General features: G+C 40.3%; 1 protein-coding gene across 2 annotated transcripts in view; it reads left to right on the forward strand.

Annotated features, from left to right (window-relative positions):
- TENM2 (teneurin transmembrane protein 2) overlaps positions 1 to 12,151 on the forward strand; it is a 996,821-nt gene that overhangs the window by 472,753 nt on the left and 511,917 nt on the right. The gene's annotated exons all lie outside the window — the stretch shown is intronic.

Below are 12,151 nucleotides of genomic sequence, written 5' to 3' on the forward strand. Positions count from 1 at the left end.
GCATGTGGGAATACACTACAATATTTTTATATAATCCCTGAGGTGATTTTCAGAGTGTTTCTGTTCAAATTTGGTTGTAAAAATAACTCCCACAGAATGTTGCTATAGTGTTTCCAACTGTAGAATGCTGTGACAGTAAGCAGATAGCAAATAGTCTGTTAAGCTTTATAGATTGCAATCATCATACTCCAGTACCAGTTGATGCATCTGTTGGTGTCCATTCTGTTTCATATTTGCATTTAAATTCCTATGGAACAAAGAGAAGATAAAGAGGAAAACAAATGATGCTTATTTGTTGTTCTGTTGAACTCCAACTATATACTATAAGTATAACTTTGAGAAGGAAAACCTCAGGGGGAAAAAAATCCTATGTATTCTTTACAAAACATCATATGCCCATTCAGTCATTAACAGTCTCAAAATCCCTGAGGCTTTAGTGAAGACATAAATAAGCAAGGAATAACTCAAAATACATTGAAACCCAAGGAAAAAAATGCACAATATGATTGTAATTTGTGTCAATATTTTTAGTTCACACAGAATACATTATAATGCTTTTCTTCACCTTACACACATTGCTGATACATGTAGAAATATTGTCTGCATTTATTTACTTTTAAAATATTGCTCCTTTTTCATCTATTGTTGTAGTTCTAATGTGTTTTCTCTGTCCCAGTGCACAGCATGAACTTGTAATACATTTAGGTATGTCTGTCTCACGTCCAAGGTAATTCTTCAGGCTGTTATGAACTACCTGGTTTGTGGGAAGCCTGACAACAGTCCTTTGGGTTAAATCCAGTCCACCAACAGATAAATGTGTGTACTCTGTAAAATGTAGTGCATGGAGGGGGAGAAGGGGCGTGGGGGGTGTGTGTGTGTACACAAGTGCAGCAGCTTCCCTAAAAAATAAAATGCCTACGTATTGGTGGATGCACACCATTATACAGGAGAGCTGGAGTCGGCCATTGTGGTGAAAAAGTCAAGCCCTACTGTTGCTCATCCCTCTGCTCCCAGCCCTTGCTTCAAAGATGTATTGACCCATAATTAAGGCTGCGAGTTGGTCATGAAAGTCATGGATTCTGTGACTTCTGCAGTGGCCAGTGCTGGCTCAGGGTCTTCCCGACTCGGGCAGCCCCTGGGCTAGCTGCAGCAGTTTGGGTGTGGGGGAGGGGGCTCAGGGCTAGGGCAGAGGGTTGGAGGGTGCAGGGGGGCTCTTACCTCGGTTTGGGGGGGGCTCCCAGTTCCCATTGGCATAGCTCTACAGCTCTTAGGCGGAGAGGCATGGGGGCTCTGCATGCTACCTGCATGCCCCACCCCTGCAGCTCCCATTGGCTGCAATTTCTGGCCAATGGGAGCTGCGCAGGCGGTGCTTGTGGCGGGAGCAGCACACAGAGCCCCCTGGCACCTCTGCCGACTAGGAGCTGCAGGGACATGAGGAGCTGGCTAGGGAGCCTGCCAGCCCCGCCAACTCTCCTCCCACCCCCAGCGCCAGCAGGCTTCCAGGCCACCTCCCCCAGCACCCATGTTGCCCCCAGACCGCTCCCCCCACCCAGAGCAGCTGAGGCCCCCTGCCCAAGTCTTAGATAGAGGTGTAGAGTAAAAATCATAGACAGGTCACAGGCTGTGCATTTTTATTTACTGCTCATGACCTGTCCATGATTTTTACTAAAAATACCTGTGATTGAAATGTAGCTTTACCCATAACTACTAATGGCTCTTATTAATGAGGAAGGGCATTCTTCTTGGAAGACCTGGGTCAGTTACTGGTACATGTTGTATAAGTGTTGTAGATGGAGAGATAGAAAGCATGACTCTTATTAATGTAAATGAGATTTAATTAGTACTTCCACAAGGAAGGATGGTCTAGTGATTAAGGTGCTAACCAAGGACTTGGGAGACCTGGCCCCGCTCTGGCTCCTACACACTCCAATGGGAGCTGCAGGGGCGGATGGGTGCCTCCGCGTGTCTCTGCATAGGAGCTGGAGAAGGGACATGCCACTACTTCCACGAGCCACTTGAGGTAAGTGCTGCTCAGAGCCTGCACCTCCTGAGCCTCTCCCCATGCCCAAACCCTCTGCCGCAGGCCTGATCCCCCTCCTGCCCTCCGAAACCCTTGGTCCCAGACCAGAGCACACACCTATACCCCAAACTCCTCATCCCCAGCCCTACCAGGGCTGGCCCACAACATTTTGTAAGTTTTCCTCCAGCTCAGTTCACCACATGGTAAGGCCAGCCCTGAGCCCCACCCCAGAGCCCGCACCCACTCCTGCACCCCAACCCCAATTTTGTGAGCATTCATGGCCCGCCATACAATTTCTATTCCCCGATGTGGCCCTTGGGTCAAAAAGTTTACCCATACTTGACCTAGATAGAGGGCAGGATTTAGTTCTTAAATTTTACCAAACCTAAATAAAGATGCATATATTGTTTTCTTTTTTTACAGTGTTACATTTTCACTGTCATTTAAAACAGTCACCCATTAAAGAGAGAATTAACTTCTTTGGGTCTGATTCTTCCACCTTTCATTGCTTGGGCATTGTTTTTTCCTGACTGTGAATGGTGTATCTTTATTTTTAAGTCCAAGATTGCATGTTTTATCAACTCCATGAGTCACAGACTAGAAGCTGTAATCTAAATTCCCATTCGTAGATCTTATATGAGATGGGAAGAGTGATGGCTGAGTGGGTGGATAAGTAACAGCAGGTGTAGGGTGGGGAGAGATAATGACAATATCACAAAATCTGACAAATTTTCAAAAAATCATGTTTTAATTAAAATACACTGTGAGTCATCTGTGACTTTTCCCAAAACTTTTTGTGACAGACTCAGCAACTTATTCATTGCTTAATAGCTTACATAAACAAGTTAAAAATGAACATTAATTTTTGACTGAGGACAGTATCTCACACTCAGAATTAGAAAGGAGATACTGAGTCATCTTGATACAGCTAACATTTTGATAGCAGTCTTTTTTTGGGGGTGGGGGGTGTTAATGTAATTCTTTGTTAATGAAACCTCATTCTGAAAATCACAAAATCCTAAAAAGGGGGCAAAATGGATATTGCCTCAGCTGGTGATAGTAATATCACCGGATGATATATTATTTATGGGAAATACGAGCCTGTCAAACAAGATTTCTGTTAGAGAGAACTAGACAAAAGCTTTATCCTGTAATTTTGAAAGCTGAGTGCCAATAAGATTCAACATCTGCCCCTTTGCATTGTTTCTGTTACCATCAGTATATCAACAATTATCATTTCAATTGCAAGTGTAGGGGGAAAACAATCGTCTCTCACATACCACTATGTGGCAACATTTAATGGCTATCATTGCACAACTGCACTTGAAGAAGTGAATGTTGAGTTTCATATGGCACCTACTATACATATCAAAGGCTTCCCTATCCCAGCACTGATAATAGAAGTGTCTGTGGATATTTCATCACATGAGCCTGTATCTCTGAAACATGTAAGTCCACTTTTTGTGCAACTCAGATTGCAACTTCCCAGCAAGCAGACAGTAAATGTAGGCTTTCAGGCTCTCTGCAGGTCACTCTCATTTATTTTATTTTGTCCCTTGTTTGAGAGAACAGCCTCTCCATTTTTCCATGAATGCCTCAGCATTTATGTTGGAACTATCACAATGCTCCATTTTTGCGGACAATATCTCTTAAATTAAAATGAATACAATCTGATCAAAAATTGCTAACATCACTTTATTCCTTTACTCACAAAGGAAGAAGCAGAATGGTACTTGGCAGATAATTTCCGCTTCAGTGCCTGCTGATGCCTACTGCTTGAAATGCTTGGTAGTTCCAATGGGATAAAGCTGGATCTATTTGTAGAAAATGGACAGTTCTCATCATTTCAGATGGAAAATGTGTGTTTATTTTAAAGGAATCTTTCCTCCTTGTGTGCACCGAAGTGCATTACTTTGTACTTGTGAGTCTGCATGACTGTGAGGGTCAAAAGAGGTTTAATACAGGTCAGTACACTGGCTTGCTTCCTCTGAGGCCTATGTTTGTCTGCACTGCATTAAGCTAAAACTGAAGTGAGTATGTGCTCTTAGTTTAATAAAGAATGGACAATGAGGATATTATAATCTATTTATAAGGTGGCACCATTTTTCGCTTTTTGTTTCGCTTAGATTTCAAGACTGTGATAAAAGGCACTGGGGAGATACTGACTGAAGTCAGCCTACACATGAAGGTGATTTGGTAGCCATTGCAAGATCCAGTGGTTCCAAGAGTTATTAGCACACACTAGTCATATTTTCTTCTTGCAGGAACCTAACATCTTTAGTATTTTGGTAACATCTTGGCTGACTCATCTCTACTCTGAACTCTCCAGATGTAGAGGTGTAGAATATTAACACATATCCCAAAAAATGAAGGCAAATGTAGATTTCTCTTGACCATCTCAGTCTAGCTTGTGCTGCAGTGTTTTTAACCTATTCATTTAAATGTTGATAATGGTCATGGATAAGTTCCCTGAATGGCATCAGTAATCACATACAGTATTTACTGTATATTGTCCACTTCTAAATTTTGAGTTTGCAGATCTCCTGGGCATCTTTCTACTGCTTTTGGCAAGCTCTGTTAATGTCAGTTCCTCCTCTACAGTTGGGGAGGGAACATTTGGCATAGATTTTTTTTGCAACTGGTTTAGACAAAGCAATACAAAACTCCACTGTGGACTATTCATTTCTGCAGTCTGTGCTTCACTAAATTCTCCCCATTAATCTAATAATTAAGATATTGCTCTTTGCAGGTATAAGGGTGTGTCTTGGAGCACTACTTGATGTAAAAGCACTAGTCTGATTACTATTTTAAATAGCTTTTGTACAGATAGTGGGATAACCATACAAAAGGCTTTAGGATGAGGAATTGTGTAGCAGAGATATTAAAGAAAGTGCAAGTACCCTAAACCTAGCTATAGTTTCTACTTCAAACTCCAGCTTCTCTTATTAAACCTAAGTATAATTCCATTGATTGTAACAAAGCTGCTATTTTATTTTTTTAAGGCTGAAATTATGAAGTCTTAATACTGAACCAGAGCCAATAGCAGTGAATGGTTTGCTTACCCACAACTGTGGAAATAGCTGTGGGAGAGGGTCTGGGAAAGAGGAAGACTCTGCAAGATTTCCATTGTTGAGTTTCCTTCAAATTCTTCTGGTGGTGGAGGGTTAAGGTCATCTCCCTTTCCTCTTTAGGAAGTGTGAATAGGTCTGGCCCCAAGCCCTACAAATAATAGGTTTTAGCCCATGAAAGCTTATGCCCAAATAAATTTGTTAGTCTCTAAGGTGCCACAAGGACTCCTCATTGTTTTTGTTGATGCAGACTAACACGGCTGCCACTCTGAAGATAGTGGGGAGTGATTCTCTAGAGGCACAGTGTATCTGCACAGCCCAATTCCATTAGAACCATGCTACCAGGACTTTCCCAGCCAGTAGCTGCCCCAGGATCCTTATTAATGGGGGTGTCACGTTCCGAGGTGCACCAAAAGGCATATTTTTTACAAAGATTATTACAATAGTGTGGGGTGTAAATTCAGGGGTTTTCTCGGTCACAGGCCTCAAGTGGGGGATGGTGGCCATTGAAGTTTCTCACTCCTTCTTTCACATAAGAATGGCAAGATCTGTTCTTGAAGAGTCCCTTCTTGTAAGGATCTAGGAGCATGATCAGTCCCAAAGTTTTTCCTTTGATGTGGCCAACATCTGTGCTGTATGGGGAGATATTTATGGATATATCAAGGCTATTCCTTCAGTGTACGTCTTCATTACAGAGTTAACTTGGCACTTATTCAGGTGTTGCCACTAACTTCCCTCCCTTCCACACACAAAACCATCTTACCCAAGTTTATGGGTGCCTTTCAATCTGGACTCATTGGCCTAGCTGGGAAAGTACGTTAGTTTTAGCCTGGGCACCACTTTCACTTAGGCTGATAACCCACCCACATTGCAGTGAAGATGCAGGGTATATCACTCAAGTGCTGGTAGTTCTCCAGTGCATTTTCACAATTCCCTGGAAGTCCTAGTGACACACACATGGGAATGCAGCAGTAGTAAGGACAAAGTAACTTGATATGGCTTTGCAGAGTGGCTGTTTACCCCAGAGCTAGGCTAATCTGGGTATTCAGACCCAGGTACTGCTTGCCTGTGTTACCTCTCTAGTGAAGACTGACCTTCGGAGACATGCATGTATTTATATGGATAATGCCTGTTAACGCTAATGTGAATAATGCATGTGCCTGCACTCTTGAATGTGAGAATAGAGCCTAATATTTTTACTAGTCCTTGGAAAATGGAGATGCAAACGAAGAGATTTTCTTTCTTTTTCTAACAGTTACATAGTGTTTTCACACGCTGCTAATTACTTTGTTCTGTACAACCGTTGCAAGCAATGCACTTGGAAAATCTGACTTCTGGCACAACAAGATTAATATTGATAATATTTACCAGCAGTTTAGGACAGTATGAAAATTCATGTAAAATTATTTCCAAGTCCCATTTTGATGCAGTGGTGGATCAGAAGTCTTCATTTGTAATTTTTCTAAAATGTGCCTTTTATGAATGGGAAAGGGTGAAAAAGTGGCACATCTGTAACTGATTTCAATGAGCTGCCAAAGTTACTTGAACTAATACTAGTGACTTCTTTCCTGTGGTGTTTTTAATAATTTCATTACTATTTTGGAAAGTGTCTTCAAATATTGAATTGTGGATTTATTTATTTTTTTAAGAAAAAATGTGGGTTGTGTGGATAGCAGAAAAGAAGAGGATACAATTCTGAGTTCTCTTCTAGAAAATAATGCTATTTGCAACTTACTGGAACAATACAGCACATAAATATGAAGAAGCAAGCTGTTTTTAGTTTAATTGGCTTGGTGAATGTAGTTCAGAGAAGCAGAGAAGTGAATAACTACAACTCTGGTTCCAAGGACAAGAAAAGATCAAACAACACATCATAAAGAAAATGTAAAATAGAACACAATAGAATAAAACACCAGAACAGGTAATTCTATCACTTAAGGAAAATAGAAGAAAAGAACAGTTGCATAGGCCGTTTTTGGTGTAAAATCAGAATAGATCAAGTGGCATGTTGTATTAAAAAGCAGAGCAACTCATTTTTTGTGGTCGTTTTTTATTTCTACCTGTCACCATCAGATTTTCCTCTAATTCTTCAAAGTCACCAATTGCATATAGAGAGCATGAGTTCTCTGGTTGAAAGTACAAAACATTTAATTTTTATTTAATATTTTTGATCCAAAACATTAGAGCAGGATAAGACAACGAAGTGACGACAACATGAAAACAACATAGAGATGGGCCGGAAGCAGAAACCCAGATCCAAACTTCCTTCTACTTTGTAGAAGTTTTGATCCAGAATCTGAATATTGTGGTTTGGGCCCATCTCTGCAAAAACATAAGTGATCAATGATAAAAAAAACCAACCAAATCAAACACTGATGAAAATTAAATATTGGCTAAGGGGAAGAGAATGGAGAGTATAAAGATTAATGAGTAGGGGACCAAAGCCCTTAGTGATACAAACTAAAAGATGTTGAAAAGAAAGGTTATGATTCCAGCTTATTCTGAGCAGAAAAGTTAAGAAGAAAAGAAGTGCCAAGTCAGAAGCAGCCACACGTGCCAGGGTGATGAAGAGGAAGATAGTGATCCACAGCGATGAATGCAGCTAAATTGAAAAGGACAAGAACAGGCATGAGACCTTTGGAGTTAGCCACAAGCATAGCATTAGTTAGGGCTGTCTTGGAAAAGGCAGTAGCAGTCAGGCCATCACAAGGAGGAAGCATTACAGAACGTGTTGCCTTCCCACCTTCCATGCAGGCTCCATCACATTCTGCAACTGGCTGTGGTATGAATTGGAACCGCACCGTTGAGCAGCGTCTCTCTCTCTCTGACCTGCAGCAGCCATTCAGCAGTGCTTCCAGAAGCTGCTGGCCACCTTGCAAGCAAATGGGGAGGGAGGTATAAAGGGGAGAATAAAAGCTATTGTAGCTCCTTTCTTCTTGCTTTCCTATTGGCCAGTGAGATCCTAAGCGGGCTGTAAGATGGGTGTGTCATTGACTCCACCTGGGCCCAATTAGAGAACGGGATGCCTACCGCAGATGTTCCCCTCCTCACCAGTCAGCCAAAGAGTAGTCTCAATGGTGGCTGAGAATGGGAGGATCTGGTCAGATTCCCACCACAACCTTGGGAAAAAACCTACAGGTCAACTGTAATGGGGGTAGGGAAGGAATAAGATCAATATTCTGAAGATGGTGGGTGAGGAGCAGCGGCACAGAAGCAATTTGCTCTGTATGGGGGAGCAGGCAGAGGCTAGACTGGAGCTAGGATAACTGTTTGGAGACAGGAGACTAAAAGGAAATTTTAGGAAACAAAAAGCTAACTTGTTTTATATTAATTATTTAAACAAAGAGTTGGTAGAAAAATATTATGGAAATTCAGTTTTGCAAGCATGGAATCTGTTAATAGGTGGGTTGAGGGAGGGCTCAGGAAACCTGGTTCGGAGTTATATTATAATTATTTAAATATAGTTATATTTAGTGCTTGTTAGCAGAGAATTCTTGTGGAGGCACAGTATATAACCTCTAGCTCCAGTAAACCTATTGTAGGAACAGATAGCGTTGTAGAAGTAAATCTTCAGGGGAGATTGGAATGAGGACAAGGGTGGCTTGGCAAACTGGTACTAAGAAGGTAATCCATGTAGAGAGTGTTGACATGGTGTCTAAGATCTGTGAATAACAGGAAGGTATAAAATGAAGCATAGCAAGTTCATGTGTAGTGTACTTTTCCTAGACATGGGTGAGGCATGTGGGATAGGGACTAAAATTAAGCATAATGACTTATGCGTTTACTTACAAAAGATTTTTTTTCTTTTTAGAAGACCAGTGATTGTAGGTCAAAGTCTACTCTATCCTTCCTGATAATTTCAAAATCCATTACTGTCCCTTTGAGATGTTTTTTATAAAACACTGTATTAAATCTGAAAAAAGCTTAATAAGTATATTAGTTAGAACAATAGTCCTCATGAGGATGTTTGATTCTGAGCATAGCAGCTAGAGATAACCCTAAATGCAATTAGGTTTAACTCCCTGTGAGTGTCAAAGGAAGGTAATACCCACAGAGACTTCCCAACAAATGACATTATTTTTAAAAAGTGTCTCAACATTTAAATTATTCTTTCCTCTGGGTATCAGTAACAAAACCTTTGTTAAGAATTGTTAGAGAAACAGAGCCTTGGATAACGCACAGTGTAAAATTATTTTTGAAAAATTTGTTTTAGATGTTTCACATCAAAAAGATGGATGGCTCTGCTTCTGCGGGGGAACAGTTTGTTGTTCTCTTCTGTAGTCTTTGTAATTGTAAGGATCAAAACTCCCAAGGTGGCCAGAGATAAAGACAAAATAGTGATTTCACTAAACATATAGGAATTTATAAAAGGCAATGTGATCCAATGTTGATGATTTTTTCTCTGCTTGTATCTGAAATAAAAACAAAAGCTTTTATAAACAAAAAATCCCAGACATTAAACTTCATAAATCCTGTTCCTATTCTAGCATATAGTGTAATAGACACTGTTAGATTACAAACCACTAAAATTGCTTAATTTTATTATCTGTACTGTAGTGCCCACATCAGAACTATTGCATTGTAATGGGGATTTTGGCATTGATATTCAAAACAAATAGTCCCAATAACAACAAAATTACATGTTTCAGAGTAACAGCCGTGTTAGTCTGTATTCGCAAAAAGAAAAGAAGTACTTGTGGCACCTTAGAGACGAACCAATTTATTTGAGCATAAGCTTTCGTGAGCTACAGCTCACTTCATCGGATGCATGTGATCGATGAAGTGAGCTGTAGCTCACGAAAGCTTATGCTCAAATAAATTGGTTAGTCTCTAAGGTGCCACAAGTACTCCTTTTCTTTTAACAAAATTACATGTACACCCCCGTGCAAAAAACTCCACCCTCCCAAACACTTCTAAAATAACCCATTACATATGTTTGCAGGGTGGTTGTAGCTGTGTTTGTTGGTATGGTGTGGTCTAAATGCTTTATTGGCACTTGTCTGGCACAATCTGCATAACTCATACATTGCTCAGCTGCTTGTGGGTAGTATGGCCATCCCAAATCCACGCCAATAAAAACTTTGTGCCACAGTACACCATCATGTATATTCTCTCTCTCTGTGGGACATAAATATCATCTTTATCTGTGTGGACTAAATATACATCCCACTGCTTCCACATGTTGGTGCATAAATTGCATGCACATGTGTATGTGTTTTGCAGGTGCCTATACTTTCATGCAGACATTTGAACCTTTGTGAGTTTACAAAGGTTAGAAATTTTAAAGTGTGCAAGCAGGTGTTGGCATGGTAAAATATATTAGTGAGCACAGATGGTAGCTGAGAAGGGAGTCGGCCGAAAACATGGTCCTAAAAGCACATAAAACTGGGCACTCTTTTTCATGTTCAGTAATTTTGCCCTTCCCATAAAAGGCATGTATTGCCTTGTAGCCTGTTTTCCATCTAGAACAGTGGTGGCCAACCTGTGGGCTACACACAGCACGTCAGGATAATCCACTGGCGGGCTGCCAGACAGTTTGTTTACATTTGCACGGCTGCCCGCAGCTCCCAGTGGCCGCGTTTCACCGTTCCTGGTCTATGGGAGCTGCGGGAAGCGGCCGCTTCTGTATTTATGTATTTATATTCATGTCTCTGTCTAGATACCAGGTTACAGATGCTATATAACACCAAGTGTATGCACTAAACAAACCTATTTGAAATCTTTTTTCCCCTTACATTTTAATATTGCATCTTTTGGGTAATCATTTGTACCACTGAAAAGAACAAATGTGCTATGAATTATTGGCAGTTTACCTGTTCTGTGACTGCTAAAAATAAGCTATCAGGATTAATATTCAATAAGGACCCCGCTTTCTAGATTTCTAAATGCCTCCTTAGCTTGACTACAATTTTTATGGTATTATTCATAGCTTTTTACTTGCAATGGAGTGCCCTTGAAAAATCTACAATATTTTTCTCCCTGCTTCAAAATCAAAAGTCAGTCTCATCAAAGATAAAACTGAACTGATTAGTCCTGGGCCAGAGTATCTGAAAATGATTTATTTTGCATCTTTTTCACGAGGAGTTCAATTTTTACAGCACATCATACTCAACTGCATGTATGTGGTACAAGAGCACTTAGTGGCCAATTTGCTAATCACACATGCCTGTCTTTTGCTATGTGTAATTTCTAAGGATATGTCATGTTCTTTGGAACATTTTTCCACCCCAAAGTCATTACTCTAAGTCTTAAGAGGTTTTACTCTTTCAATCAAATAGCAGATGTTTCAGTTTAGAAATGCATACCAAGTAAAACAGATCTCCCCCTACTCTTCCTAGAGGTATAACACATTTCTTTTAATGTCTTCAGTACAAGTGAAATAATACTTTTTTCAGTGTAGTGGCTTTATTCAGTTATCAAACTGAATGGCTTTTGTTTGTTTGTTGTTTGGTTGGGTTTTTAGCATACCATAAGTGACAATGAAAAGCAAGACAGACATGTTTTCAGTGCTGATCCTGAAACTAGTGGGTGCAGGATTGGGACATTAATGAACCATGACCATAAATTAGTAGGAGCAAGTATCTGCAAGATGTTGAATATCTACTGAGAGAGGACCAAATAACCTCACAGTGAAACCCATGCAAATTGAGGGCACTTAGACTTTCCAAAAAACAGACCCTGTATGAATTACCAGGCTTCTGGCCTCTTCGGAACTTTTAAGTAACTACTTGAAAATTTCAGAGTAACAGCCGTGTTAGTCTGTATTTGCAAAAAGAAAAGGAGTACTTGTGGCACCTTAGAGACTAACCAATGCATCCGATGAAGTGAGCTGTAGCTCACGAAAGCTTATGCTCAAATAAATTGGTTAGTCTCTAAGGTGCCACAAGTACTCCTTTTCTACTTGAAAATTGAGTTTTACCTCACTTTACTTTTCTTGATTAATCACTTACCAAAACTTAGTAATAGTAGTACTATTTGTAGTTATTAAATCCTCTGACAGATTCTTCAAGGATCTAGACATTTCTTGGGAAAATAGAAGTATAATTGTTTTTAAAATGTATAC

This window comes from Lepidochelys olivacea, assembly GCF_965140295.1.
Source record: "Lepidochelys olivacea isolate rLepOli2 genome assembly, chromosome: 8".
In the NCBI taxonomy this organism is placed as follows: domain Eukaryota; kingdom Metazoa; phylum Chordata; order Testudines; family Cheloniidae; genus Lepidochelys; species Lepidochelys olivacea.